The sequence below is a fragment of the Bactrocera neohumeralis genome, chromosome 2 (genome assembly GCF_024586455.1).
Source record: "Bactrocera neohumeralis isolate Rockhampton chromosome 2, APGP_CSIRO_Bneo_wtdbg2-racon-allhic-juicebox.fasta_v2, whole genome shotgun sequence".
Classification (NCBI taxonomy): Eukaryota; Metazoa; Arthropoda; class Insecta; order Diptera; family Tephritidae; genus Bactrocera; species Bactrocera neohumeralis.
In genome coordinates, this window is record NC_065919.1 from 8,097,657 (window position 1) to 8,124,483 (window position 26,827).

General features: G+C 32.5%; 1 long non-coding RNA gene across 1 annotated transcript; it reads right to left on the reverse strand.

The window, feature by feature from the left end:
- Window positions 1-736: 736 nt before the first annotated feature.
- On the reverse strand, window positions 737-26,598 carry LOC126750764 (uncharacterized). Its single transcript, XR_007665813.1, has 3 exons — window positions 26,083-26,598; window positions 16,052-16,827; window positions 737-1,084 (listed from the first exon to the last, which is right to left on the reverse strand). It is a non-coding gene; the product is annotated as an uncharacterized LOC126750764 (long non-coding RNA).
- Between the last annotated feature and the right edge of the window lie 229 nt (window positions 26,599-26,827).

Consider the following 26,827-nt stretch of genomic DNA (forward strand, 5'->3'; position numbering starts at 1 on the left):
TACAAAAATAATAAGTTTGGTAGACAAATAATATTAAAATACTACTAAATCTTAACCAAAATGTTAATATTTAAAAAACAACTTTTTTGAAAACGAAAAAATTTTAAAATATATAAAATTAATAAAATTTAAATAAAATTTTTAATTAAAATAAAATTAAAAAAAAAAAATTTAATTTTTCATATAAAAAAATATTTTAAGATTTTTTTTAACTTTTTATTGTTTGCGCCAACGTAATAAGCAGATATTTGCATGTTTTCTATATACACGCACACACACTAGTAAATAGTTTTATTTCCCAAGCTACATTCGCGCATACACTGATAGTGCTCACAGCTGTGGCGTGGCATTGAAGGTCAGAAAGGGAAAAATTAGTTGTAAGAAAATATGCCAGAGACAAAAAACATTAGAAATTAATATGTGAATGAAGTAGAAGGCATAGCGAATGCGCGAAAACAAGTTTAGAGATATAGGCACATACAAATACTTTCAAATACTTGGGTGTAAACTCAGTGCATTGCTATTGAAATACTTTTGTAATTACTCTTTCAAGTTCGCCTTCAAACACGTAAACGTAAGCGCTGAAAACTTGAGTCTAAAACTGTAAGTGAAGTAGCATCATAACTGGAAATTTTAAGAATTTATGGAGAGCGGAGAATAAGTATGTGAGATGAAAAATTTACTCGAGAAGTTAATAAATTCTCTATCGATGACTTGAAAAAAAATTGGTATATTTTTTGAAAATTTCTATATTCCCTGAACCTAAAGTCTTATAACATTCGTATAAAAGTTTATCGATATTTATCGATTAACAAGAATATATCGATAACTCATATCGACATTAAAATGCACTCTATTAGAGTGCATAACACTGAATGCATTTTGGTTTCATTTCCTTTGCTTTGGTTATACAAAAGTAAAACAGAGCCAAAAAAATATATGTATATCCTTAGAATTTATCGATAACAAAATTTACTATTACTAATATGCAAAGCGCAATAGTTTTCGGTCTACCACGTTTTCGACATTTTTCTAGTGTTAAACTTACACTTTTTCTCATATATAAAACCGATGAGTCACTCACCTGAAAGAAAATATAGAGAAAAAAATTATATTAATATCGAACTAAAACTTGAAATTTTTGTGCATTATTATGCAAGGTTAAATGAGCTGAACTTCTTCACCAAATCAATCATTTGGTGGCAACACTTATTTGTCTGACAATTACACAGGTGAAAAAGCATTGATTAAAAATGCTTTGTACAGACGTTTTTCTACATACCGTAAGTAAATACATATATGGTATATTAGGGTGGGTCAAAAATAGCGACAACTTTTTTCGCCTTATAGTAGAGCGGAGAAAACCGTTAGGCAGACAACTTTCTCGTTACAATTAAGAGCTCATACTTGGAGAGCCTTTCTCAGAAGTGCCTTTCAACCAATTTTTCAATGTACGAAGCAAAAAAATTTTCGTTTATTTTGTCTCACCCTAATATATTTTACTAATACATCTATAACGAAATAGGTATATACACACAAACATCGCTTAATGCGCTTATAACTTAAAGAAATGTAGGCTTTTTGTGCGCCATTTGTTGAAACCTTGATTCTACTGAGGCGTCTTCTGTTCAGCTTATAATTTATTTACATTTTTTTTTGTGTTCTGTTATGCAAGCCTACACATGATAAATTGTTTCCGCTGCTGCGCTAATAGAAAAGTTGAAAAATCACTCGATCATCTGCCGATTTGTGTGTCTGTGTAGGTGTTTCTACTTATGTAATAAGAAACTAAGTTTTTCAAAAGCGTTTTTATTATCGTTTTATGGATGGAAGGCGAGCTTAAGCTGAGAAATTACACAAAAATAAACACGTAAATATTTATCTGTGTGTTGGCAAGTTGTATATACGTGTAGGCGATTGCTAGTAATTTACTCGAGAGAAAAAAATACAAAAATAGAAGTTTGAAAAAGTAAGCTAATAGCAGTGAGAGGCGAACAGTAAGGCGCCAAATTAAACTCAAATTAAAATTTTTCCTTTGTTTTGTAATAATTTACTTGATTTTATTTTTCTTATTTGTTTATTTAATTTAATTTTTGTATTTATTTTTATTTTTATTTCGTTTAATTAATTTTAATTTAATTTTTATTTATTTTTTTGTTATTTTTATTTTATGTTATTTTGCTTCATTTTATTTTATTTATTTTATTTCATTTCATTTTATTTTATTTTACTTTATTTTATTTTTTTATTTTATTTTATTTTATTTTATTTTATTTTATTTTATTTTATTTTATTTTATTTTATTTTTTTTATTTTATTTTATTTTATTTTTTTATTTTATTTTATTTTTTTATATTATTTTATTTTATTTTTTTATTTTATTTTTCTTTATTACATTGCTTTTAAAGAAAAGTGGTGTATCCGGATCAGAATAACAATTCTCCCTCTACAAATGGTCGTTGAAGCCGTTATTAGATTTAAGAGCGCAAAAGAGAAAATTATCGAGAGTTTAAAAGCACTTGAAGCTACCTTATGAAAATATTGGTATACAAAAATAAGGAATTTTGGAAAAATCTGAGAGAAAGAGGGCCGTAACCATTATATATAAATCTAGATGGAGGGTCTTTCAAAGCTTAATTATTGCAAAAATGAAAGAAGAACTTTTAATCGATATGAAGAGCGACGTTCATCCACGTATCATAGTTCAACCTGCTGAGAGCAAATAGTAAAGTGAAGTTGAGATGTAGATAATAGTATAAAACCGGCTCCTAAAGAGAGAAGAATGTTGTTATTTATTAATAAGACAACAAGAAAGACGATGAAAAGTAACATTAGAACTGAAAACAGAAAGTTGGATGCATATCAGCTCTGCTTCGGAATGACCAAATGAGAAAGGAAATATATCAATTTTATTGAAAGAGATACATCTTAGCTCGGCAAACCAATAAAGTAAGTCACTTATTTTTCCTGTTTTTAAAAAATTTAAAAGTTAATAGTAGTTTCAAAAAATCACAACAACAGCTTTTGAAGCAAATTGCATTCTGCCAGCACACTGATGAACTTTTAATTTCCGCTTTGTTTTTATAATCATTTTCTGAACTCCGTAAATCACCCTCACCGGTTGAGTGTGCAGGCAGCAATTCATTACAAACTTCTGGCAACTATTAAAAATTTCACCCGTTGCCTTTTTCTGTCATTAAATTTCCATTTTACTCGAACAACTCGAACTCGCTTTAAACGTAAGGAAATCTATGCAAGTGCATTTGTTGTTGTTGCCTTTTCTGTGTTCTGTGGTTGGCTTTGCTTTTAAGCGGAAAACTTTAAATTGCCGTCACAAGGATGAGCAGAAGATGCTTAAAATAACCGTTTATATTAACTGTTTTCCCCACCTTGCCACCGCATAGTTGTTGTGGTTGCATGTTGTTGTGTCGTAGCTATTTTGGTCGATGCATTTCTTTTTGTGCTCACTGCTACCCGCATTCCGGTCTGCTGCAACACCTTTGCAGCATTAATTGCTTCCATGCCACCGCAACGAAAATCACGCACACAGCCACACACCCATGAACACATACAGTGCTGCATGCCAGTGCACTCGCACTTGCCCCCACGCAACCACATACTCGTATGTAGATATGTAAGCGGGCTTTAAATGGAACGAGCTCTGTTGGCAGGGGGTTCAAGTCACTGCGGTTGGCATACGCTTGTGTGGGCCCCTATGTCCTGTCGCTATTATCCTGCAATTGTCTTGCATTTGTTGTTGTTCTTTTTTTCTTTCGCCATCGTTCTCGTCTTGCAGTGTGCCAGTTTTTCGGCTAACAACCCACTTGAAGGAACTAGTTTGCAAGACTCATCTTTTGTCACCACAACTGCGGAGGGGATGAAGCTGCTCCACTTCAGCTGCCGACGGCTGCATTGCCTTATGCACCTCATACACCTTAGGTTCCAAACACAGCGTTATGCTTGGCACCGGTGGCGGGTTGTTGCTGCTCGCTGTTGTCAACGTGCCGATTGTTGGTCTTCACCGCCGTCATGTGCAATTGATGAGCGTGCTAAGTGCCACCGCTCACCAGTATTCGGGGTGGGTTGGTGGTTTATACATCATTGTGCTTCCCGATATGGCCAACCTTTAGTGGTAGCTTTTGCCTTATCTCACACACCTTTCCCATTAAACTGTTTATTAGGGCACATATTCGCTTTTTATTCTACTTTGCCTCGTTGGATCAAGTCACTCGACTTAACTTAAGCTGAGAAGTCAATTCGTATGAGTGAGGCATTTACAGTAGAGATCAGCTGTAAATTGGTAAGGCTATAAACTGGATTGCTTGTCACTTTTCTTAAGGACGTGCTGAGTCACAAGTAAGCTTTTACAAGTTTTTCCAGCAAAACATAATACCAATATTTGACTAAAACTTTTTTAGAAATGATGTAGAAGTTGTTAGTGTGGTACGTATACACCAGGATATGCAGAAGTCGTGACATCTCTAGGTTTGCGCATACATTAAGGAAAAATCAGTGAAGCAGTCCTTAGAAAATAATGCTTTTGAGCTATAAGCTTGTTCAGAATTCAAATTTGTTTTCAACGACAATCTATCTGAAGCTGTTTTTCACTTTTTATGTGAAGTCTATAGACTTCTTTGCGCTAGATCGGCTGAATGTAGCGGAACAAGTGGTAACAGAAACATCAAAAGGATCACATCCAGCTGAAACTGGAGGAGCTTTAAACGAAACTTTTAATATAAAATGGAATTATGTTCGAACTCGAAAAAAATACGCAAGTCACAGTATAGATAAAGATCCTTTAACTTAAAGTGGAAATATGTTGTGGAAAACAGCTGCAAAGCTGGAGAAGTTTCCAGGCGAAGTCATTTAGAAGTCGCCTTTCAAAAATTCAGAAAAATTTAGAAAAATTCTTATAAGGTTCATTGTTCTTACCCAAATGGCAAAAAAAACAATACAGAACTGTTTGTTTAAGGACAATAATCAAGCATATGGCTTAAACTGATTATTTACTCCCCCAAAAGTTATATTTTTGCTATCTGAGATACATACTTATGCCTGTTTGTATGTATATCACTCAAATGTTGGTGACACACCTTAAAAAATACAATGAATTAGAAAATCGACCGCACACAGCAAACAAACACGAACAGGACGTCAGGATATGGCGTAATTACACTAGCTTCGAGACACACACACGCACACTTTAACATCAGTCGACACGCACACTAACAAACGGACACAATTAGGGGCGCGCCGCTTTTATGAGCACTTTTGTTGCACACGGCGTGCCATGTGGCCATATGTGCCTTACATTAACACTATTGCACAAAACTTAAGCATAACTACTTCAGTTCCAACCAGTACTACTAAGTACAAAATGTTTTTTATTTAGATTGTGATTATTATGCTTTGTTAAACACCCTATAAAATTCGAATATGTTGCAAGAAGTGTTTCGATTCCATTAATAGTCCTACAAGCTGTAGTTTTCGGCACGAATCCTTCCGCTGTTCATACGTGCTTTGATTACGGAACAACATAGGTAAGGCAGGACCTAGCAGGCAAGCGGTTTTGGAGCGCACAACTTCGACCAAAGCTCCGTGTGGCATGATAAAAACACATGCATCCATAAAAAAAACTACTTGCCACTAATTTTCAGGTTGCATGCTAGCATTAAATGTGCGGAAAATGAACGAGCCAAGCCCATCAACTAGCCGACTAAAGGTAAAAGGATAACAGTGTGAACAACCAAGCGCACACACACCCATAGGCTCGATACACACATACACAAGAGGCACATTAAGTGCATTAGAGGTTTAAAATGTGCGAATGAGCCAGGGAGTTGCATAAACTGCCATGAAAGCGGTGGTGGTTACAAAACATATACCAATAAACGCGCCTGCGTAGGTGTGCGGCGTTCACACTCATTTATAACTGTCAAACACTCAACGTCATTGGGTATAGATGCATGCGCCGAGTTGTTTGGTCGACAGCTGATAATATTTGCTATAAATTGAGGTACGTAGTTATAGAGTATTTATATAGCATTCGTCGCATATTTTAGTAGTGTTTACAATGCACATATGAACTTATCATTATATATTTATATATATGTATATGTATGTGTATACACTGAGCATATTTGAGCACCAAAACACCAAAGGGCACTGAACTACATTTCAGCAGAAAATGGGTTGCAATGTTAAGCAAAGACACACACAAACAAACAAACAAACATGCATGGTCTTGCGCACCTTAGCAAATAAATATCATATCAAAATGCTCGGCGGCGACAGTTCTTGTTAGCCGGTTCGTTGATTGGCGGTGCGGCTGCTAAAGAAATATAGACACTGTTCTTCACACATATTGTATACATATGTATGTTTGTACATTTATATAAAAGTATGTACATATGTGTAAATACATAAGTTTGTATTCCGCTCCACAACAGCCGGTTGTGCGCTCCGCAGTTGACAGTTGCACGAAAAAATTTTGTCAGGTGGTGATCAGTTGTTATGAGAAAAAAGTTAAAGCGTAAAAAATGAAACAAAAATGTGTGGAAAAACTGTAAAAAATACAAGTACAGAAATGTAAAGAAAATAAAAAAGTAAAGGTTGTAGCGGAAGTTACAGCGCTGACCTCTGGCGTAATAATAAATATACACACTGAGAAGTTGTAAGTTATGTATGTATGTAAAATGATATTTATATACTTTAAAGTACTTCTGGAAACATTCATATTAATTTTTAAAGTTGTATCTGTAGAACATAAGTGATTTTTATGATCTTTACGTTAAGTTAAGAGATCAATCCTAAGAAGGAACTCACTTAGACAGCTTAGAACAGAATCATAAGACCCCTACAGCGCGACAAACTGCTCAACCTATCACAAATTTGTTGAGACGGCTAATATCAGTTTCGGTAATGTGAACAGCATCTCCGATGGTAAGACTAGCGAATGGTTTGTAAGGTACAAAGGCTCAGAACATACATATCTGTTAGCCTGCGTTCGAATTAATACCAATTCTCGAAGTCCAAGTGTTTTTGTTACGTTAAACGTTCGTAGTAACCGAGGAAAAATGAGGCCGCCAGCACATTAGAAAGGCACGTAGATAATACAAAAGATGGTTTGCTTAATTCCAATCAGGCTATATAACAAATGCTAACAATGGCGCCAGCCCCAACAGCCGAAAAAGCGGCACAAAAAGATTTTGGAAAAAATGTTTGAAGTTGAAATTCAGCAAGATAGCAAACATTCTAAGCGTTGTTTTATCAATGTCTCTTCAGCAGCCATCTAGGAGTTAAGTTCTGGTTAACTTAACCAAGACACGTTTTTTCTGTAAATAACCTTATATTTTAACCAGAACTTAACTGACAGATGGCTGATAATGACCCTAGAAGTGTCAAGAAGACTCTGTGTTGAGATATAACTCTGGCAATTTCATAAATGGAGCTTCGAATTGCTTTTGCATTCCCTGTTTTCTACATATCTGTCCTCAGCAACTTTTTCCTAATCACAAATCTCCAGAGGAAGGTTGCAGGCAAGAATTTATAGACATTCAGGAAGCAGTTGCCGAGACTGAGATAGTTTTTGAAGCAAAAGCTGCCTATGGTACCATAAAAATTACCTAGAAAAGTTAAATAAAGCCGTTGTGGGTATATAGCTCTTTCTGAATAATAATGATATTGCGGTTTTTCTATAAAGTAAAAGTTTCCAATAAAAATAGACCAACTTCTCAAAGTACCGGCTACATTCTTCTGTATATATCCAACCTTATTTTATAGTATCGGATAACTATTATATAAATTTTCTACTGAATAAAATTGTGCATAAATTTTCATTACAAATACTAATATGTTTTTAACCTTATCAGGCAATCAATCATGCTGACCCTTATATGCGTTTAGCTGACTTACGAGTCATTTCCACAACCCAATACACACGTGGGTTGAAATGCACATTTCGCCGTAGAGAGCAATTCATTCGATTGACCCATGTTTTGAACTCAATTCACGCCCAAACAATGCAAAGTCAATTAAACTCTCAATGCAGTTGAAACACGGTACAAACACAGTTACAAGATAACCATTGTACGTAAGTATATATGTATGTATGTGTATTTGCCAATGATGTGAAAATCGTTTGAAAATATCCAAATTGTTGCCAGCGTGCAAAAGCAATTTATCACAAACATTAAGCAAGCGGTGGGTTGCCTGCAGAGCGGCGGGTTGAAGGGTGAAGAGGGTTTTGGAAGTAGAGCGCAAGAATACTCGGCATAACTGTGTAAACACTTGAGGAAATAAAGTGAATAACCACATTGACAAGAATAATATTTGTACAATAACAGCAACAACAGTAAAAGCAGCGACAACACGCTGTCAAGATCATAGAGATCAAATGATAAAATTTGACTTAACTTGACTTGGAGTTCGCGCAAGGCACACGGAAAGATGTCAACGCGCGCCGAGCCAAAGAAATATGACAACTTTAAGAGTAAATGATAATTGAAAATAAGATAATATGCAAGTGGTATGTGTTATGAAAGGTCACCGATGCAATGGTAGTTCAAACTTATCGATGGAATGAGTGAAGAAATGGACGTAACCCCCGAAGTTAGTCATTGATGGGCCGTGGTCGAAGCTTGTGACTGGCGGCAACACGTTCACATCAATCAATTCAATGTCTATATATGTATGTACACAACAATACACATACAAGTATATTATGTGATTGCTGTGTGGCAAACGGTTGGAACAATGACGAGAGAAAAAATTTAAAAGCAAGAAACCGCTTGCATGTGAGCAATTACAAAAAGTGGCTGAGAAAAATTTCACGAAATTCAATTAAAATTTATTGCCAGTCAATTTGTATGTATGTGCGTGTGGCATTTGTGGAAGTAATTGCGCTTAATTGAATTAAAAGAAAATAAACCAAATGTGTGTGACCTAACAACTAACCGCAGAAAATTTCCAATAAAATTTGTACTCATATGCTTAACTACATAACTACAAGCGAGATATGGTTTTGTATGTGTGTGTTCACAAATGAAAAATAGTGTATGTGTGTGTGTGTGTGCTTTCATGCCGGCAGCGACTAATTTGGGGTTTACTGCGTGTGGCCGTACAATTAAAGAAACACACAGCAAACTTACATATGTGTGTGTATGCAAACAACCGTAAGTAAATCAACAGAGCCGATATGAAAAAATGCAAGAAGCGATTTTCTTGTCAAACAGATAAATAAAATGGCAAGTCTTATCAGTCTAAAAATATTTCATATTTGTGTGGTATTTGAATTTATTAAAATTACACAGCGATAACGGTAAAAAATTGCTATTTTCATGGAAAAAAATATATTTAAGAAAGGGTGTATACCTCGAAGTCAACTATCTTTTCCATTATCGCTCTAAAGCTCTCTAAAATGATAAGCAGAATCAACGGAGCTTAACTTCTTCGGCGGTAGGAATGTTACAACTGTAAGAAGAGCAAAGCGAAGCTAACAGAATGGTGACTATGTAATTCCTTATAGAGCAGAGTAACTAACATTACATAAACTGAAAATTTGCAACAGAGCTGAGCTATTAACATGAAGTTAACATGAATTAACAATAGGTGCTGTTAAGCCGCCAGACGTGTTGCATAAATATTAAAATTTATTTCCTTGAAGGGAATGATTGTCATAAACGCATAATAAACGAAAAAAAATTTAACTACTTTTGTACTGAAGCTGCAATACCATTCACAAGTAATGAAGTTTTCATAGAATATCTTTATTTTGCACAAACACTTGATTTTTATCGTTCAGTTTGTATGGCAGCTATTTGATATAGTTGTCCAATTTGAAGAAAATTGTTTCGTATGTTATAACGTTGGCTTAGATAATAATCTATGCAAAATTTCGTGAATATGTTTAGTGGAATAAAAGGAGTTTCAAAAAAGTCTATGATACCGATCGTTCAGTTTGTATGGCAGCAAAGTAAGTACATAAGTATACATATGTCATAGGGATCCTATATCGCCGGCTTCGACAGATGAGCAGCTTTTTGGTTCGAGAACTACGTCTGCGAAACTACAAATCGATATCTCCAAAATTTAGTGATTAGTTCGCGTATATACAGGCAGACAGACTGACGGACATGGCGAAATTGGCTCAGCTCATCACCATGATCACTAAATATACACACATACATATATTTCCTATGGTCTTCGGCGTTTCGTTCAGGGTGTTACAAACTTTCGGACAAACTTAATATACCCTGTTCAGGGTATACAATTTATCAGAAGTAAAATTAGATAACTTTTCATCAGCTTTATATGTATATATTTATAGTTTGTAGATAAGTCAAATATTGCACTTTCACACAAACGCAAACTAGATCTACAAACGAAAAGGAAAACATTGCAAAATTTACGATAAACAAATAAAAAGGCAAATAAATATGATAACTGTGACTGCTCAGCAGAACTTGTCTGTGCTCCAACACAAAAATAATGTCAAAGTACTCGAAAAACCTTAACGAGATAACGACGTTGGCCACAAATTACGGCCCGTCATCGTAATACCCCCAGCGCCAGGCGCAAGCTCACAAACACACACACACACTTACCTGAAATCACCACAACACATATGTATGTACTTTACTTCAACCGAAAAAAGCTATTTGCTTTTATATGGAATGCATTGACTTAATGAATTAAGATACAATGCACTTGTGTGTGAGTGTGTGTGCCATGTGAAAAAATGTTCAAAAAGAACGCACTAGCTGACGTTTTTTCTTATCTCAAGCGGTGCTTTTTGGAAAACAAAAAAAAAAAACACTTTGCTTCCGATAAACCTGTGATTTCCTTTTGCCATGCATACGAGTGGGTATACAAATCTACTTATGTACATATGTACATACATATATACAAATGTATTTACTTTTCGCCCATTAGTCACTAGCGCCGTTTTTATCGGTACTTTAGCTAAATCGATAGTGATTTTTTAGACCAATTTATAAACATCTGGTAATGATTTTAATTATACCCTGAACAGAGTATATTAAGTTTGTCACGAAGTTTGTAACAGCCAGAAGGAAGCGTCGGAGACCCTATAAAGTATATGTGACCTGGTCTACGAAAAGGGGGCTTAGGTGTCAAAAAAAGGAGAACAATTAATGAGATAACGAGAAACTGACGACTATTTTTAACAGCTTTTTCCCAGAAAACTAGTTTTCGCACGTTAGCCCCCTTTTCGTAGACCAGGTCGGATATATGTACCTATATAAATGATCAGTATGTTGAGCTGAGTCGATTCTGTCTGTCTGTCTGTCTGTATATATACGAACTAGTCCCTCAGTTTTTAAGATATCGTTTTGAAATTTCGCAAACGTCATTTTCTCTTCAAGAAGCTGCTCATTTGTCGGAACTGCCGATATCGGATCACCATAACATATAGCTGCCATATAAACTGAACGATTGGGAATCAAGTTCTTGTATGGAAAACTTTCACATTTGACGTGGTATCTTCACGAAATTTGGTATAGATTATTGTTCATGTTCAGATCAGTTAACTATAGCATATAGCTGCCATATAAGCTGAATGATTGCAATCAATACTTGCATGGGAAACTTCCTCATTTCACAATATATCTTCACGAAATTTGGTATAAGTTATTGTTCATAGAAACAATGTAATATGGGAAGAAATTGTTCAGATCGGCCCACTATAGCATATAGCTGCCATACAAACCGAACGATCGAAATCAAGGGTTTGTATGGAAAACTTTTGCATTTGACGTGGTATCCTCACGAAATTTGACATGGATTATTGCTTAAGGTAATAATATAATCTCCGAAAAAAATGTTCAAATCAGATTACTATAGCATATAGCTTCTATAGAAACTGAACACATAGTTACTAAAAGAAATGCACCTGTGAAGGGTATATTAGCTTCGGTGCAGCCGAAGTTAACGTTTTTTCTTGGGTTTGTTGTAGTTAATTTGTATTTTGAGATTATCGGAAATGATTGTGTATTATTATTATTATTATTATTATTATTATTATTATTATTATTATTATTATTATTATTATTATTATTATTATTATTATTATGATTATTATTATTATTATTATTATTATTATTATTATCATTATTATTATTATATATTTCAGTTGAAAATTCCATTTATCTATTACTTGTTAGTCCAGCAATCTTCATTCAAATATTAGCCTAGAAATTTTCAAATACGTAGTCATTTTAATATTGTGTTTTAAGAGCGAATCACATTTTTTTCGCCAATATCACAACGCCCAGTCTATTTATTCACTTAAAATGGTTTTCAGAAAATTCCAGGAGCAATCAGTGCAAACTAGAACACATTTTACTTTTAGCAAACAGGCGAAAATCCACACTTAATTCCAAAAAAGTTGAAAATCCGCATTTTTATGAACAGAAATCTATATTTATTTATAACTGTTTATATGAACCGTTGCAAATGTGTCCCAAATGTAATTTATTTTTATTTACTGAACTATGCAAATATGTTCATATGCTTTTAATGTTGTTGTCGGCAAATCTTATCGCTACACTCAATAAGCCTGATAAGCTCCACCAAAAAGCGTAAAATTTTTGTTAACTAATTGAAATGCATATACTACAGGCAAAAAAATGTTAGTTTAGATAAGGATACCGTTGTAACAAAAGTAAAAAAGAAAGTTTTTGAAGCCAAAAATAATTCGCTTTCAAAGTCTATAAATAAAAAAGTACTTTTACTATATGCATAGGGAAGGTTTTTTATGTATGTAAATATATAATATTTGAATATGCGCATTTTGACTCTAATATTGGTTCGAAACATTTTTTTAAATTTCAAAACCTCGATTAAAAACACTCTTTAGTTACACTCAAATATATTATCTATTCCACTCATATCGTACAAAACAGCAAAAAATGTTCACTTTCTGAGAAATTTACAGGACTGTAAGTTATTGACCATTATTTTGTATCCTGATCATGTAGCCTTTGATACGAAGTACTTATGTATGTACAGACAATGTAAATGATCAGCGTGACGTCCCTATGTACATTTGTATGTACATATGTCCATTCGTCTATCTGTATATACGCAAACTAGTCTGTTAGTTTTTGAGATCTCGTTCATAAAGTTTGCACACTTTTGTTTCCAAGAAGCTAGGTATTTGTTGGAAACGCCGATATTAGACTACAACAATAGTCATCGTGTTTTCAGGTGAGTACGTGGCGACAACGATCTTACCCCACGATATTTAAAACCACATAGATACAATATATCACTATGAGCTGATGAGACTAGAGAAGAATATACATATCTATGTACATACATATGTAAAAATTACACAAACTTATCAATCAAAGTAAAGATATCTTCACAAGATTTTGCAAAGCGTGTTAGCCAGGGTTACGCTAGAATCTCCAAGGAAATTCATCAGATCAGACATCTATAAAATAAGTATGTATAATGTATGTATGTGGCCGACAATTTATGACTCGAGCTTTTAGATTTATAGTATATACACTATCCATACGTATAGAAATAAGATAAAGTAAAACCACACTCTTTCCTGAAATATTCGCCAGTTTCTTTCAATTAATTCGATTCATGATCACTGGCGGCCAATAATTTTTACAATTCAATTTTTTCATTTATGTATTTCCTATCATCAGCTTTTTAACTCTCACTCAGAATGCACGCGCACAAAGCAACAGAGCAAGCAAGGCTAACAAAAGCAAAATGGCAAAGCGAAAATTGTTTAATTTGACGAAGTCAATTAATGTGAACTACGAGCATTGCATACAAGCATACATACATACATACATGCATACATGTATATCAATATATTGAGGAGTGTATATAATGTATATATATAAATACATAATGAATATATTTTAATATATAGAAACTCGTCACCAGACATTTGTCGCTTTCATATCGGCTCACAAAGCCTAGGAACCCCCATTTTAGTATAGCAAAAATGCGCTCAGTTCTGAAATATCATAAAAAAGGTCTCAATTATTGAATGTACTAATTCAAGTGAAAAACACACCCATATAAATATATCAATTTATAAATATATGTATATACACTTACATATATACGGGCGTACTCAGCGCCGAAAAAGTGAGCTCCACTTGTTCACCCACTTGGCTTGTAGATTTTTTAAAGACGCAAAACATTGCAACCCGGCAAGTGAGCCAGTGACTGTCCACAACTGCTATATATGCTCAACGTATGTATGTATTTATGCATGTATCTACCTACATGTGTTTGTACTTATTTGTTGTTTTTAATATATGTAAACAGAGAAACACTTGCTAAGGCACTGTGACGGCGTGTCGGTCTCAGTCTTGGTTCCATTATTTCATTTATAAACAAATACTAGCTATGTACGAGTATAAATAAATAAACTAATGCTTTGACTGCCGCTGTTACGCCTCACACTTCAATCTCCAACTGCACGAAGATAACGATTTTTTGTTATAAAAGTTAAATATTTACTCATTATTAGATATTTATAAGAGAGAAGGAATTTGAAATTGTTTTTGATGGCGAAAACTTAGAAGGAAAATTAAATATTTTTATACTTCTTTTATAATAATAACAATAAAATCTGAGTTTTTATAAAAAAAAAAAACAAAAATTTGTTTGACATAAAATCTGAGTTTATATAAAAAAAAAAAAAAATTTATTTAATGTTGGGTTAATATACCATGAGGTGTTCGAAAATCGTTAAAAACAAGTAATAATAACAATCGCTGGAAAGCAGCGGTTCAAAGGCGAGTTAAACGAAATGTACAAGTATTGTCTTGATTGTAGTGTTTAATGTCAAAGGCAAAAATTGTCAACACAACTCAAAATTTGTAGTTACACGAACATTTCGTAAACACCAATAATGTCGAAGGCGAGTTACAGAAAACAATTTACTTATTGTGCTCTTGAGAGTAGTAGTACCGCGCTATAGAAGCTTTTATGTTATTCTTTTTGAAATCTTCTTATTTTGTTCTTCGAAAAAGTGTCGAAAAAAATCCAAATTCGATGCTTTTTGTTCAGACCGCCGCCACTTTGTCAAATTTCAAAAAACAAAACAAGCTTTCATAGCATGAACGCGGCTTTCCAACAGATTAATAATCTTTTTGAAATTTTTGCTTTATACCAAAATTGCGGCCGCAATCGAGGTCCTTCTTTTTTACGTGCCATTTCAACAATTTATTTAACTACTATACACCCAATAAATATTATATTCGTCATGAATTTATTTATTTATGAAAAAATCGGACAAATTAAATTATTTCAACATTAAAAAAAAAATCGCGAAAATCTATGATATTTTGGAGGGTCACACTAAATATTAGGTAGTCGAAAAAGTCTTTTCGTATTTTGTCAACAGATATCGTTGCAGTCGTATATCTCCAGCGCTACCAATCACATTGTGTCATATCATAAAGTGCTGGAAAGGTGAGATTTTAAGCTTTCGTTCTGGAACTTTCGAAATTTCGATTTACACTGAAGAAAGTTTTACACTGATGGAATAATGTCTCTAGCGGAAAAATGGCAAAAAGTGGTCGGCCAAAATGGTACATATTAGTTTTTTTATTTATTTATTGTAATAAATATAAAAAGATAAGTTAAAATTTGATTAGAAATACGAAAATATTTTTTCGACTACCCAATAGTAGCGAATGTAGTCATTATTTACATATAATGTCAACCTAATACATATTTTATTCTTCTGTAATCCAGAGCATAACCACCGCCATAACCATTTCACCACATTTTCAGCGCTGCAATTTGATACCAAATACTAAAGTTGTCTTTAATTGAAATTGCAAATAGTTTTCGAACATAACCTAACTAAATTTCATGTGTAGCATCCAATCGGTGGCGTACTCCATATGACTAGTCGCTTTTAGTAGTCACGTTATATATGTATGTATGTATGTACACACGATATTTTTCAGCTAGCAATACAACTACAAAATTATCAGCGCAAAAGTTTTTTATATTTTTTTAAAGCTTAATCAAATAAATTATTTACCATTTATGCTCGAATAAATGCGTACTCCAATAAGCTATATTACGATTGCTTATTTTTCAGGGGTTAAACTTTTCACGATTTTTATAGCGCTGCTGGGTTGTATTTTAAATTTTGGTTGTTTAGTGATTTTTTTTTATTTTTGTTTTGTTGTTTGGCTTTGCGTTACTAATTTGGTTTCGCAAATTTTTCACAATTAATGCGCGCAAGTTTCCACAAATCGGCTTTAATTTTTACACAATACACAACTACACTACACTGAAAAGTTTGTATGTATGCGGTATTTTTGGTTTCTAAATATTGTTTTTTGTGAAGAAATTTTTTTCTTAATATGCTTTTTGCTATTTTTGTTGTTTGCTGATAATTTTAAAGTATTTTTTCCTTTTGCATCACTGGCTTGCCACTAATTATCTGGAAATATTATTTTTTTTTTCCACTTGGAGCATAATGAGTTTTCTACACTTTCAAATAGTTGTTTTACGGCTTTTTGGTTTTGCTTTGCGTTTTTTACCGTGCAGCGATTTGTGTGTCACTTAAACCGAACTTTTTGTATTATTTCCTTTAATATTCAGCTTTTCCGAAAATTGTATAAGCGCAAATTTTTCTGCTTTCCACTTAACGCTTGTTCTCTATTTATCACAATATGCACTAAATACTCTTAAGCTTGGCTTAGTTTTTGGTATTAAGTTGTTTTTAGGTATGTTTTACGCTGACCATTAATAGTTTGATGAATTTGAATATTGATTTTTCTTTACATTGAAATGTAAAATTGTGTGAAACTGAAAATAGAAAGAAACAAAAAATATTAATTTCGACCAAATAAAGCATTTAGTTTAGAATTTTTTAAAAGTTTCACGCAATCTCTTAACACTCAACAAAAATTTGTGTTGCTTTTCACTTAATCGCTTAAATTCATTGAAAAGTTTTGATGATTTTGAGGAATTATTTAGCGGTATTATGAATTTTCCGTTATTGAAAAGTGCTGTTATCTGAATTTTTGTTTGATTATTTTTATTACTTATTTATTTTATTTTTACTATTTTTTATTTATTTTTTTAATGTTTTTTATTTTTTATGTTTTTTATTTTTTTTGTTTTTTTATTTTTTTTTATTTAAAATTTTTATTACTTATTTATTTTATTTTTACAATTTCTTATTTTTTTCATGTTTTCAATTTTTTTTTAATTTTTTTTATTTTACTTTATTTTTTTAATATTTTTATTATTTTATTATTATTTAATATTTTTTATTATCATTCAATATTTTCTATTATTATTTAACATTTGCGCGCACATTTATTGGCCAAGCGCCTTCATTCACATGTTATTTGCTTTAATTGTCTTGTCTTGTCAAACGTGCATTCATATATGCCATTTAATTGTTTATTGTGTATAAATAATATTTCACACAAACGCCACAAATCACTTGAAATTATGCTTAATATTTTGTTAATGTGCATATAAACAATATTTTCGACAATCAGCACGACCACCGAAAATAGACAAGTTCACGTTTCCCGCACTGTGGCCGTCGAGCGCCTTAGCCCAGTTACGACGGCAACCGGTTCTTGCCAAACCACGTCTGATTAATTACTAATTGATTGGCGCGCAGAAACTGGTTAACTTCCTAGCCATTTGCTACCTCATTTAGCTGCTGCACACACAAATATTATGGGCAACAACAGCATGTCCAACAAAAATATTTCGTTTTTTATTTAAATTTTATTTTCTTCAAATAAAAATAATATTCAACACTTGTTGTACAACAACGCAAAAGGTGGCTGTACGCGCTGCACAAGTAAGCAGCAGACAATTGCTTGACTTCTTTATAATACAACAACAATAAAACAATAACAACAGCCAATAATAGCAGCTTACGCTTGAAAGTAAAAGTGTCAAATTTGTCAAGATCTCGCATTACGTGCGCGATTTTTTTATTAGGCGCACATTAAAGATAATACCAACACATACATATACATATATATACGCATATTTGAGTGAATTTAAAACAATGCCATAAATCTGTAATGGTGTGCAATCACAGCGCCAATGACGACGTGTGTCGCATTAATATCCCGAAATATTTCTGTTTTTGTTTTTTTTTGTTCTGAACTACATGATAAATCCAATTATATTGTGTAATATTTTCAGAAGCAGAATTTTGGCAATTTGTAGAAGATATCTGTGTATATGTATATAATATAAAGATATATTATATTGGCTTAATTGTAATGGTAGAGGTTATGTGAGTTGAATCCGAAGCGCCCTAACAGGAAGCTACGACGAATTCAATCGTAAGGCAATATCTACTCATCCTTTCATTACTCACTAAGTTTCAGAAAAAAATGGTGCTAACGTAGGTAATCAGCCGCTTTTTAAGTTTCACCATTTGTTCTAAGAGATTCATGCGCATCTCTGTTGAAATATACATATTTTTATACCACGAAAAGGGTATATAGATTTTTTCTTTTCAATAGAAAAATATCTGAGTATATCGAAATTAGCGTGAAGCACTTACATATATCCATGCAAACCTTGCGTTGACTGTAGAAGACATACTTTTTTATGAAATCGTTAATAGCTGCCATAAGCAATATGTTTTTCGTTCTATATACATATATTATCCGACCAATTTGTGGTACACTCACCTTTTGCTACAAACTCGGGTTTTAGGTTTCAGTTAAGTATAGCTGAGGTCTCAGCTTTCTATACGATGTAAATGGGCAAAACCCCAAAAAAGTGGTAGTTAAGGCGAGTTAAGAAAAGCACAATGTACGGTAAACTCCATATTTGAAAGCAGGGTTAAATGCCAACCACTAAAATGAATCTAAACACAAGTTTATGGGTAAATATTCAAATAATGCTAGGTGCAATTTCTGATCCTACATGACTTAATGAACTCAGGCTATTCATGGCCAAAAATAATCTAGTCAAATATCCATCCAAAACGGAATACATATATTGTTGGAACTTCCTAGTGACAGGTGTGTTTTTTGGAAGGTTGATGAAAAAAAAGAAAAAAAAGGGGTTCATGCTAGCAGAGAAAAAAGAGAGATTAAAATTTTGAGTTGATTGAAATACTAGATAACAGTATATAATATATTTAATTTATAATCGCTCCTACAATAAATAATCGTGACTGAAGATGTTTAACTGTTTTTACCGAACCAGCTGTTGAGGTGAGTACAAAAACTGAGAGGCTGTGCACAAACAGTGATAAATAGCTGTAAAGTGCCATCACATACATAAATACAAGCGCAAAGGTATGCGCCTGCCGAGAGGTTTTCTAGATACCTATTGTGGTTAGTGGGCGCCCGACTAGAACAACGGGCAGATGGCTTAAATGGCAAAGACGGATAAGTAAGTACCACGACAAGGGCATTGAGATCAAATCTTTCTTTAAGACAAGTAATTACAATTAACTTAAATGAAAAATTGCGTACTTCTTGTTGAGACTTAGCTACTAAATTGAGAGGTTTGCTAACTTTTCAATGCCTAGACATCTACGAAGTCGGCATACAATGCAAAAATAAAATAAAGCTATAAGCTAAGTTGGCTAAGCAAATTGGAACTTCGAGATTTCAATGTCAGCAAAAAAAAACAGCTGACAGGATTAGCACTAAAATGAGAGCAGCAAATATGCTTACAAATGCCTTCGTAGGAAAAGTAGAGGTTAGAAAAAATTTAAATCAAAATAATAAAACTAATTGAATGGAAATTAGAGCAAAAAAGCTAAAAAAGAAATCATGTCACACTACTACCTTTTTATTTTTGTTGAAGAAATAAGGATTTCTTTTTTTCTCAGAATATGTGAAAAGTCTTCTAAAGTGCAAAAATGCTATTCATTTTACGGTAATTAAGGGAAGTGCTCACACTAAAAGTAGTTATACAGATATAATAAGATATTTAATGCATTAACAATCTCATAGAATACCCTACTGGGCATATAAAGAACAGGTACTTGCGTACATTGAGTCAGAGAGGCACATGCACTCGTATAAGTCGTGGCAATCGCTTACCGTCAATCCAACAGCTGCCACCGAATAGAGTGAGAACGCGAAGCGAAATGCCAAAACGACAAAGCGGAAGAAGGAGGGCAGAGCGGCGGTGACCGCTGCTCAAACGGCCAGCTGGCTAACTCCCAGGCCGCTTAACGGCTTGCCCTGCGGTTATGCTGGCGAACTTGGCTTAAATATATTGTGTAGCTATCTGACTAAAAAATTATAAAAAAAACAAACACTTGCACACACACAAGTATAGGAATGCGGAAAGGCATACAAATTCTTCGAAAATTAAATGGTCCCAACAGTTGGCGCGTCGAAGACTCTTTGGCAATTCATCCCTTTCATTTACTTTTCGGAAATTCTGTACTTTTGCCGCGTTTTCGACTTTTGCGGCAATTTAGTTCATTTGATTTTGCGCGTGGAAATGTCGAAAGGAAAAAGTTTTGCTGCAATGGCGAAGATTTCAGCTAGCCGGAAAGTTATCCATGGCAGCAGCGGACAAGTTGCAGCTTCAATGAATTGCTGATGTGGTTGTTGTTTAAGTGAATGCAATTGTGTAACGGTAAATTAATCGAGGCAGCATTAAATTGTTGAAACGGCGTAAATTTTCATTCAAGCTTAGATTGCAAAGGATGCCTTTGTGCTGAAATCTTTGCAATTTTTATCTTTTCTCTCTAATTTAAAAAATTTGGAAAATTGTTGTTTATGCTAGTTGTGCAATTTCAGTGAGTGTTAACTTGAAAACATTCAGCATGGTAAGAGAAAAGTTATCAATAATATGGAATAACGGACTTTTTACGAGCTTATAATGCAAAATTCTTTATCAACTGAAACATGGAGGAATTGATGGTAATGAATGCTTTCAAACCTCATGCGCGGTAGAAATGTATAGAGAGGTTTTTAATACTATTTTTGTATCTAATAACCTCTTTTGGTTTTGTGTTTTGGTCCTCGAGGGACTGATACCAAAATATGAAATTTTTTGCAAGAACGAACTCGATAAACTCAAGAAAACTGTCATGAGCGGTTATTTTGTTTCTTGTTTTACACTTGTTCCTTCTCCCGATATTCAACTAAGCGCTGCGGTAGACAAGCTAGACGAATATAAAAGTCCAGCAACAAGTCAATTGATTCACAGAGAAAAATCTCTGATTGACTAGTTTATATTTGGTTAAAAAATCTTTAAAAAAACTCCAAGAACAAAGGTCAGTATTGCAATGTACACATGATCAACTAAAAAATAATTTAAGTTCCCAGACACATCTATAGAAGAATAGTTCTAAAAGGGTCAGAAAATAATTTTAGACAAATTAGTGAGATTTGGTTAGCAGTTAGTTACTAACTTTTCCCGAAATAGACGTAGTCTTACGAATCTAAGCGAATTTTCAATTTAATAGTTCATATTGAGCACAAAAAAGAATCATTGGGAAAAGAGATTGTCCATCTCAAATTTAAATCCACATTTAGTTTTTCTAAAACTAAAGAAAAAAATCGATCCAAACCACTTAATTAACATTGAAAGCGAAGTGTGAATAACCAAAATACATTCACTCCGGCATTTACTTAAAAAAAGATCCTTTCCTCCGCCAAATTTAAAAAGCTCTATTTTGATTATTTTTCGTAGACTATAACTGGTCCTCATGTATGTTTCTCATTAGGATGACGACATTACTTGCATAGCACAAGTCAGCTTCTAGGCGCCTTTCAAATAAATACTTTCATTTACGGGTCAGCGCAACGAATTTTAATGCCGCTTAATATGACTTAGTCATAATATCAGCCGGTAAGTAAATAAATGCAATGTAAGTTTTATTATATACCCTCAATATACGCTACTTAGCGCTAGAGCTCGTAAGCCATATGCTTTATTGACCACATGCATGCATGTATGTATGTATATAATACATATATTGAAGTACATAAAAAGTTCATGTACATGCACGCTTTTTCAGCTTATTACTGTATCTCACGCTAAACTATGCTGTGTGCTATGGGTTTTGCCTATAATTCATAAAATTCAATGAGTTTCTCCACAAGCGCCTTCCGTTCGACTTTTGTGCGAATGCGAGCACTTACTTGCGGACAATGTACAGCCAGCACACACACACCCATATATACATATATCCATACATACAAAAAAGCTGTATATAACGCATACTTCTGCAAAGCTTTATGTATGCTTCATATGCTGCATTCAAGTGTGTGTGTGTGTGCGCGCATGTCTGTGTAGCTGACTACTTTAATTAAGACTTAATTACTTCCACATTGCGTCGTTCTCAACTCAACTGACCGTCCGTTAGTTACTTGATTGTGGCATTATGGAAAAAAGTAGAAGAATAATAATTATTCAACAGTAAACTCAGACACATATGTAGCAGGCGCGCACTTAAAATAAAATTCATAGTCATATTCGCATATACATATGTATGTATGTATACATATAAGTCTTTTTGTATATGTAAATATTACTACTGAGAAGAAAAAATAGTAAAATAGCCAAGTCTAGACCATTAAAAATCCGCGTTTGTTTGAAAGCGAAGTACTATTATTACATAAGAACGCGCCGGGTGCTATATATACATTCATATTTTTATATATGTACATGTATATACTACATGAGTAAGAATATACATATATATATATATATTTATTTATATGCATTTATTTCTGCTGAACATGAAATTCTATTTAAACATTTTTTATCTCAATAAACAAGAGTAAAAAATAATTTTTCCAACAACCGGTGTGGCTTCACATTATATTTGCTTTCTGCTCCGTTTTTGCACGCGATCACGATTTCGAAATAACACTTCTAGTTTGTATAGTATATACATATATAAGTATTCGTATATACCTTACTTATTTTTATTATTTTATTAATTTATTTCCTTTTCGCTTAGGAGTTGGGAGTTGACTTTGACACTACATTAGGGTGGTCATTAATATGCACAAGTGTACAAAAAATTATTTTTCAGCCCAATTCTTGAATTTTATTAGAAAATATATTTATTAAATATACAGTTAGACAATTTTAATTTTATATTAGCACCCTTCTCCCATTGATAATTATTAGAGACCTTTGATTGTTGTATTGTTATACTAATATTTATGACAGCAAGCAATGTTGTCATCATCTTCCAGATTCTAGAGAGAGAGTCAGTAAACTGCACATTCTGACTGTTTATATTTTATCAATTTTTAATTCTCATTTTGGGATTAAAAATTAAATTTTTAATTATAGTTTTAATTAAAAATTATTAGTTCTTTAATCGCAAAACTTAGCTCTAAAAAATTTGTAATTCTGTTAGAAATTAAAATTAATTATATTAAAATTTCAGCTAATTGCGATGAGCTGTTTCTTCGACTTTATTTAACAGCTGAGGCCTTGAGCGGCCAATGGTATGAAAATTGAGCACATTCCGACGACAATTACTTATTTGCAACAGACACGGTCCAGAATTTATAATCGACTAAAGACAGTTAACTCGGTAGTATTCTTGAAAATATTTGTGGGAGTAATAATCAAATATGAATACAAAGTCGTTGTAGGAAACTTCGGAAACTTCATAAGTAGTTCACCATCGAAAAAGCTTCAAACGCTTATTTTATATATATGTATATATTTTTTTAAGAACAAAAGTGGTAAATTTAACGAAACTAGTATGACATTTTTTTTTCTTTTGTGAGCTTGTTGTTAGGGATAAATAACATTATATTTAATCATTAATACTGACTTCAGCACTGCGAAGAGAGATTTGATACTAAGTATCTTTAAAAATTCGGATATTATTAGTGAAAATTAGTAATTTCACTCATAAAAATTTAACATTTCAGACAACTAGCACTGTTGCCAAATTTCAGCGAGCACAGTGGAACAAATTTATAAACAAGTACATACATATTTATATTCTACAATTGCTCTCAGGGCATTTACATTTCATGAAAAAATAATGCAAATACCTTAAAATAAACACATATTTATTTCGCATGTACTTTTATTGCTGATGTAAATGCATGTGTCACCTATATATGCATTTTTGTATATACAAATAACTTTTTTTCTTTCACAAACGTGAGCGTTCGATAGCTTATTTTGCCTCACGCTAATGACTTATTTGATTTGCCTACGATTTTTTCGCAGCTTTATGCGGCTTTCTCATTTAAATTATATTTCTACAAAATTGTTAACGTATTTGAATCAAAAGAAGCTGAACGCACGCAGTCAAGAAACTTATAAAACTTAATATTTTGCTAAGAAAGTTCGCTTCGTCTCAGTGGTGTGGGCGTTGTTTTCCATATATGCAAGTAGTTGTAATTAAATATGGCTATTTTCCGAAGTGGATTTAGAGATGATGAGTTAAATGAGTTGTGTTGAGAAATGTTAATATACACTGAGAAAAATGATGGTTAATTGTAGGAAATAAATGCAGTTTTAAACTGAAGTGATTGGGGAAAGAGACAGAAGAGAAATCTATATTTTTGAATAATAATGAATCAGTATATTGAAAAAAAAATATTAGCTATTAAATTTTATTATATTTTATTTATATTTTGCTTTAAATTTTTATTCTTATGCTTTTAATTAATTATGTAACCATAATATTCATTTATGCATAGGACTAGTTTAAGCTCGAAGAACTAAAATTTTTAGCATGTGTTTTTGTATACATATTTTGAGGTTATACTACTTTTGAAAACATTGAAGTTGTCGCAAATATGCCACAGTGTGTTGTAAATTTGGCATATTACATAAAACAGAAACAATTTAGTTTATTATACAAATGTGAACTGTTGAAAAAGCATTTAAATTTGCTTTGCAAATATTTTATTTTGTAGTAAAATCGTATTTTTCAAACACAACTTTTATGTTTTATATCTTTGTTTACCATGTTCTCATAATTTACAGTTTTTTCGCATCGTTAACTCTACGCTTACCGCACATATGTACGAGTATATATACATATGTACATACATACAAATGTATATATGTGTTCGTAATTACTAACTAATTATGATTTGCATTTCCATATCCCTAATTATGCCTTGAATTGTATTCCCGCTTGACCGTAACAAAGCAGGGTAATCAATTGGCGCACAAATTGCTACAGCAACACGCACACATATGCGAGCGAGCGTAGCGAAGTTGGCTGCTTTTTAAACTGAACTCAAGACCACATCAATACCGTTAGAAAACTAGCAAAGCACCGACACAACGCTTGGTTAAGCAAATAGCAAACATGCAAGAAACTTTTCTAGGAGCATAAGAAAAGCATAAATAATTGCTTCTGAAGCGCATCAAATAAAGCATAAAAACCTACATAAACTCTTTGTGGTTGAATAAAATTGAACGCAGTTATTTAAATGTACGTATTTGGGTTATTATTTAAAATAATTTGTCGCTTGGCTTCGTTGATGGGTTATTAAAAGTCAGCACAAATTTTTGTTGGTGTTTGGTATAGTGTTTAAATTGTTGTTGCCTTATTTTTGATTTTGCGTTCATAGGTAACTATGTATGTTGTTAATTTTTCAATAATTTATTGTATTTATAATTTTATTTTTATATAAAAAAATATTTATAAAAAATTTATAAAAAACATATTAATTATTTATAAAAAGTACTTTTTTATTTTCAATTTTATTTTTATATAAAAAATATTTTTTAAGCTCTTTATTAAATAAGTTAAAAGTTTTACACTATATGCAACTTTAATCTTATTGTAATTTTTAATTTATTTTGAAGATTTTATATTTTTTAATTTATTATAAAATTTTATTTTTTTATTTTTTAATTTTATATAAATATTATTTTTTTTTAATTTTTCGTTTTTGTTTCTATTTATTTTTATTTTTTAATAAAAAATATTACTTTCAAGTTATTTAATTACTTAAAATTTTCTACGCCGCATACAGTTCTAAATTTAATATTTTTTAAGTCACTATGTATGAATTTAATTTGTTTTTTATGTTATTGGTACACAATAAATAAACTTATTTAATAAAAATAACTTTTGTTTGAAATATTTTAGCTTACTTTGTTTTAGCTGAAATTTTTGTTAAAACACTAAAAATTGTATTGTTTGTCAGTTAGTGTAAACATTTAACACATAAAGTATACATATATGGATTTTTTAATAAGTAAAGTTTTTTATTTATAATTTTTTAATATTTTTGTAAATTTTTAATTTTAATTTTGTAAACTTTTTACACTTTGTAACGGCTTGGCGTGGCGCTACTTTTGAATTTTACTTCCACTTTGTGTTTAGCTTAGATTTTTTAAAATTGGTTTTTATTTCAATTTACTACGTAATATTTTTGCACACTTTTCCAGTTCTAGTGTTGTTACATTTATTGCTCACACTGTTGCAATTATTGTGAATTTTTTTTTTTTTTGTATTATTATTAACGATATTATTGTTTTACTACTATTGCTGTCGTTCATTCAAACATTACTAGCAATAAGCAGATGTGTGAGAATGTGGATATTTTTCTTCCGCACGTTGAGCTGAATAACTTCGTATCTGACACTAGACTGACGACTCGTATAACTGCGACGGATAAAGTATCTACGGTGCGCCGTATACAGCGAGTGCGAATGCAAGCCTTCGTATACCTATGTATGTATGTAGTATAATGACTGCCGCATCCACAAACAAATCTACCGGGTATACTTCAACGCATTCGTTCGCGCGCTCGTTCGTGCCAGCGCCACCACCATTGCGCCAATTCGGTTGTGCTCGCTCACTCGTTTGTTGCCGTTTGCTTTCGGCTCTGCAAAA